We start from the raw sequence: 5,894 nt of genomic DNA, 5'->3' as shown, positions 1-5,894 counted from the left end.
CCAATTAATCTGGTATAGAAAGCAAACTGTAGCAAAGATTTCAAATTAACTCAGAATATCAGTTTTCTCATCTAATACTTGGAGATAATATTGCCTAACTTGAAGCAATGTTGTAAGGTTTACAGATTAATAATAATAATAATAAAAATGTTTATTCCCTAAGTAATACATTATTAGTTTAACTTGGATATTAATGGATTTTTTTTTAAGGATCTTCCATACTGTTTTTCATAGTAGCTGCACCAATTTACTTTCCTACCAACAATGCATAAGGGGGTCCCTTTTCTCTACATTCATATATCTTTTATCGTTTTGATAACCATTCTAAATAGGCATGAGATGATAACTCATTGTGGTTTTAATTTGTATTTCCCTAATGATAGTGATATTGAGCATTCTTTTATGTACCTGTTGGCCTTTTGTATATCTTCTTTGGAGAAATGTCTATTCAGATCCTTTGCCCATTTTCAATTGGATTATTTATAGCTATTGAATCGTATAAGTTCTTCATATGTTTTGGAGATTAACCCCTTATCAGATATATGATTTGCAAATATTTTATTGATTCTGTAGGTTGTTTATTTTGCTTTGTTGGTGCTTTCTTTTGCTGTGCAGAAGCTTTTATTTTGATGTAGCCCCACTTGTATTTATTTTTTATTTTGAGGGTCATGTTTGAGGCATCATACCCCAAAACTTATTACCGAAACTAATGTCAAAGAGCTTTGTTCCTCTGTTTTCTTCTAGGAGTTTCATGGTTTCAGTTCTTACACTTAAGTATTTAATGCATTTTGAGCTATTTTTGTGAGTGGTGTAAGATATGGGTCCAATTCCATTCTTTTACATGTGAATATACAATTATTCCAACACCATTTATTGAAGAGACTGTCTTTTCTTCATTATTCTTGGCTCCCTTGTCAAATTTAGTTGACTGTATGCTTATATATTTATTTCTGGGCTATCCATTCTGTTCCATTAGACTATGTGTCTGTTTTTATGCCAGTACCATACTGTTCTGATTACTATAGTTTTATAATATAGCTTATAATCGGGAAGTATGATACCTTCTGCTTTGTTCTTTCTTAGAATTTTTTTGGCTATTGGAGTCTATTAAAACATGAAATTTAATCCCAGTTTTTTACATCCAGATTGAATTTACATAGGACTCAGATTTGAAAATCATGTATAACCTTTTTCAAAATCCAAGTGGATGGTTTTATCTAGCTATGTGATCTTAAGTACAACCCCATGCCAGTTTCTTCCTCTATAAAATGGGGTCATAATACCCACTACTTCACAGGATTGTTGTGAAGACTAAATGAGTTATTATATGTGGAGTGCTCAGAATAGAGCCTAACAATAGTAAACACTATATAAATGTTAACATTCTTATTCTTTTATGCATTTTCTTAAGGTATAGGTTGCACCACACTACTAGTGAATTGAAATACAAAGAGACAGAATACAGCAGAATAAAATATTAGAGAGCATTGCACATAGTGAGTGTTAAGTATTGCGTTACCAACCCTATAAGTTTCAATATTTGCTCTGTTTTGGCAAATCTGAATCAGTCCTTATATCTTATTTGAATGAACACCAAGAGGAATGAGGAAATAAAGAACAGAAACTCCACTGATGTGGGTCAAATGCATTTGGTTCTGCTGCTGAACAGCAAAGTGGTTTGGCACATGACCTAAACTCTGCCTGGACTTCTCTTTGTTAAAAGGGAATTTCTTGTTAATATCTCACAGGAAAGTGTGAACAACTTTGAGCTACTTATAGTCTAGCACTACATATTAAGCAACACCTCTCAACTTGCAGGTTTTGAATTATAACTTGGTAACATCAGAGCTAATTATGACTCCTCCCATTTTTTGGGGGGAGGAGTGGACCTACAGAGGAAAGGTCTTTGATTTGCAATAAATCAAACTGTGTCAAACTTTCTAAACACTAATGAAATTCCTAGAATTGACAATGAAATGTGCTAAATGCGTCGGTTACATTGATTTTACACTTTATTGCAATTTAAACACTGAAAATTCAAAGATTTCTAACATGCTCTTTCTCTATTTTACCCTTTCTGGCTATTCCATTTTGCTTTCTTCCTCTTACTTCCCTTCCAATTTCACAGAGCCCAAATTAAAACCTGAAAAAAAGCTGTGTGACACTATTCAGGAAGAGGAAGTTAATAGTTTTTAAGCATCTCATTCTCATCTTATTGAAAGCATGAAAATGGAATTGGATCTTGTAAACCTAGTATTGAGTTGGCAGAGGAGAATGCCTGGCCAAGGAGGGGAGGAACGTTGCACTGGCAAGGACAGTAGTATGAAGCTGGCATCGGGAGTAAAGCGCACAGGGAAGAGGACAGGTAGGAAAAAGACTCAAGTGTGGTGAGAAAGTTAAGGAGCATCATCATCATTCTGACAAGTAGAAATAAGTGAAAACAGGAAAAAATGAGATTAAAAAGGGAATAGTTGAGATTCTTCTGTGAAATTGAAGGACTTTGTATCTGACTCGCTGCTAAAAACGTAAAAAGAATTTTTTTTTTTTGGTTGAGGATCAAGGAAGGGGAGAAAGGAAGTACATCAAGCTACAATGATTTCTCTTCCTTGGAAAAGAGCAGAAGGTGTAAACAAAACACAGGCCAGTGTTTGTATGCTCCATTAACATTTATTGGACTTTTCTTCCCCTTCCTTCATAAACATAAAAATGCTTTACATTGAATGTTTGCACTTTATCCTATCCTTTCAGTTATCATAGTCTTCATAATTTAATATTAGTAGGTCATAAGTGAAAGAAGCCAGTCAGAGAAAGACAAATACCGTATGATTTCACTCATATGTGGAATCTAATGAACACAATAATGAACAAACAATATAGAAACATATTCACAGATAGAAAACAGACTGATAGCTATCAGAGGAGAGGGGTGTTGTGGGACTGGATGAAAAAGGTGAAGGGATTAAGCAAAAAAAACCAAAAAAAAACCAACCCTAAATACCCCCCCCCCCCCCCCCACACACACACCCTCATAGACACAGAGGACAATATGGTGATTACCAGAGGGAAAGGAGGTTGGGGGGAGGTAGAAAAGGGTATGGGGGGCGGGCAGGATAAATGGTGATGTAAGGAGACTTGACTTGGGGTGGTGAACACATAATCCAATATATAGATGATGTGTTATAGAACTGTACATCTGAAATCTATCTAGTTTTATGAACCAATGTCACCCCAATAAATTAAAAAAAAATTAGTAGGTCATTTTCAATAGATCAGTGAATAGGGACAAGAGGAAAGCATTTGCCCCAAACCATTTTCAGGTTACAGGGCAGAACTGGTCTTGGAATTTATAACCTCCAAATTCTTGGCTTCTGTTGTTACCAGATGGCCATAACTACCGAAGAAGACATTTTAGACTACCTAGTACCAGTTAATTTGGATCTTTCTACTCTGCTGCTTGATGGAAGATGAGACAAAGGGTAGGGTCGCCCCACTCCCTCACGCATTTGGGATTCCTACATGCACACAGGCACACACTCCATCCACAGTGGCCTTGCTCAGTATCTGCAGGCAGTCAAGAAGGTAAGATGTACTTACTAACCAATACTTAGGTTGACTTTTCAACCACCAATGAAGACCATCAGTGTGTAGGAATCACAATATTCATTACATCACAGTGCTTATTTTTTTCTAAGGCCTATATTCTCTGTGTCCGTTCAATTGTTTCTGAGATAAAGAACCATTATCATTTGTTTCGGTGTTTCTACAAGTCATACTATACAATCAATTTTACTGATAATTTCTGAAAATGCTTAAGTAGACCTGCAAATGTGGGTTAGTGTGAGACTCCCTATCTGCATCAGATCTGTATCAAATGAAACGTGCTTTACTTGAGTTCAAACTTGTACCTTTGAGGCCAACACTTTGGGAATTCAAGGGCAAAATGAATTTTAACTTGCTACATCTTGAACATTGATGAATAACGAAAAAAAAATGCCCTCAAAGCTTGATTAGTTTTTGCCACATTTGCCTGTCATTTCTCAAACCACTGTACATAAAATCACTGGCACAAAGGATCCTTCCCTCAAAAAACAGATTCCTGGGGAAAGCAAAGAAAAAGAGCAGGGAGGGGATAATGTGTTTGAATTCTTTAATGTCTATTTACGCCTATTTATTTTGGTCCTTAGGCCTTTGGACGTGTTAGCAAGTAATTATTTTTTATGGCTGATAAAGTGAGTATGAAACAGGCATTTTTTTTTTTTCCAAATGTCATTTTGGTTTCTAAAAATTGTTTCTTCTTGCTAGACACAAGCCAGATGCCGCGAGTTGACCGGATGCCAAGTCTCAGGACTGTCCAGTCTTCCATATCAGATTTTCAGAGGAGCCTTCTGAATATTCTCGAGGTTAGAAAACCTATCCCCCAGACTCACAGATGCTGTTCTCCCCCCACTGGCTCGGCACAGAACATCATTATCTTTGCCGAGCTTCTGTCTCTATGGCAATAACAGATGGGAAGTGCTGCGGAATTATTCATGTTCAGGAAAGGAGGCAGTCAAGAAGGAGGGGAAGGTGGCGGGTGGGAGAGGGGGCGCGACCTGAGAGCACCACGATGGGGGCGTAAGGACTTGGGAGTGGGGCGAACGAGAGGCTTGTGAGCCTTTGGGAAGAAGAGGGGGCAGGTGAAATCTACGGCTGCCTCCACATGCGGACCCCATACGAGCCACACAGAAGCAGGAACACCAGGAGAAATTGTTCAAAAATGGGCAGAAAGAAAAAAAGGGTTAAAGCTCGAGTCCTCTGAATTGTGCACTGCGACTCGGTGGACTATTTCTGTTCCTGATCTTGCGGTGGGGTGGAGAACAGGGGATTTCTTGGTGTTTCGAAACCTGGCGGGGCAGCTCGCAGAGTTCTGTATGCTAATCGCTAACCCTGGAACCCGGGCCAGACCACCCTGAGGGTCACGGCCGGAAGCTCTTAGGTCGTATCTTTCCACGTCTCCTCTCGAGTTTCCCTCCAAAACAAAACACAAAACCCCTTCAGCACACACGGTGGAAACATGTAATTTCTACCTCTGTTTTGGAACCGAGAGAACAGGCCGGTGGGGAGGGAGGCTGAAAAGTAGGGGCAAAACTGTTTCTCCCCCGCCCGCGCCGCCCCCCGGTTTCGTCGGAGCCGGAGCCGGCACTCCGGCCAGGACCCGTGGCGTAGGGAGGTCAGCCGGGGAAGGCGTCTGGGCGGAGGCCGCCCGGGCCAGGCGGGGGCCGCGGGGAGGGGCGAAGCACAGGCAGCTGGCGGGGCGGCGGGAGGCCCCGCGGGGGCGGGGAGCAGCCCGGCGCGCCCCGGGGAGCCGGGCCCACACAGGGGGCGCCGCCACCCGGCTGCCTCCGGGGCGGGGCGGCCCAGCTGCGGCCGGCGGGGGGAGGGTCGCCCGCGCCTGACCTCGGGCAGCGGCGCTCAGCCGGAGTGGCCGGCCTCCGCCCAGCCGGCTGCTGGGGTCGCGCACAGTGCACCGCGGGCCGCCCTGCCCCCTCGCTCCCTGCGCGCGGCGGCAGAGCGGCCCAGGCGCCCCCGGGTCTGGCCCGTCACCAGAGAGCAGCGGGTGGGGCGGGGGCGGGGCGCTGGCGGCCCCAGACAGCCGGCTGGGCGACTCGAGGAAGGAAGGAGGGCGGGCGGCGGTGGGGGTGGGGCGGGGAGGGAACATCCTGTCTGCGCCGGGTGCACCGCAGACGGCGTCGCGCGCCAGCCGCCCAGACGGCGCGCGGGGCCAGGAGCGCGGGGGCGCGCCCGGGGGGAGGGGGTGCGCGCGCGCAAGACGGGGCGGGAAGCCCTGAGGAGCCACCATAGGCCGGACGGCGTGCGCGTCCCCGAGGGCCTGGGAGCCGCGAGGCGGCGGCGAG

Source organism: Plecotus auritus, assembly GCF_963455305.1.
Source record: "Plecotus auritus genome assembly, chromosome: 2".
Classification (NCBI taxonomy): Eukaryota; Metazoa; Chordata; class Mammalia; order Chiroptera; family Vespertilionidae; genus Plecotus; species Plecotus auritus.
The sequence above is the reverse complement of the archived record's forward strand: the minus strand, read 5'-3'. Positions refer to the sequence as shown.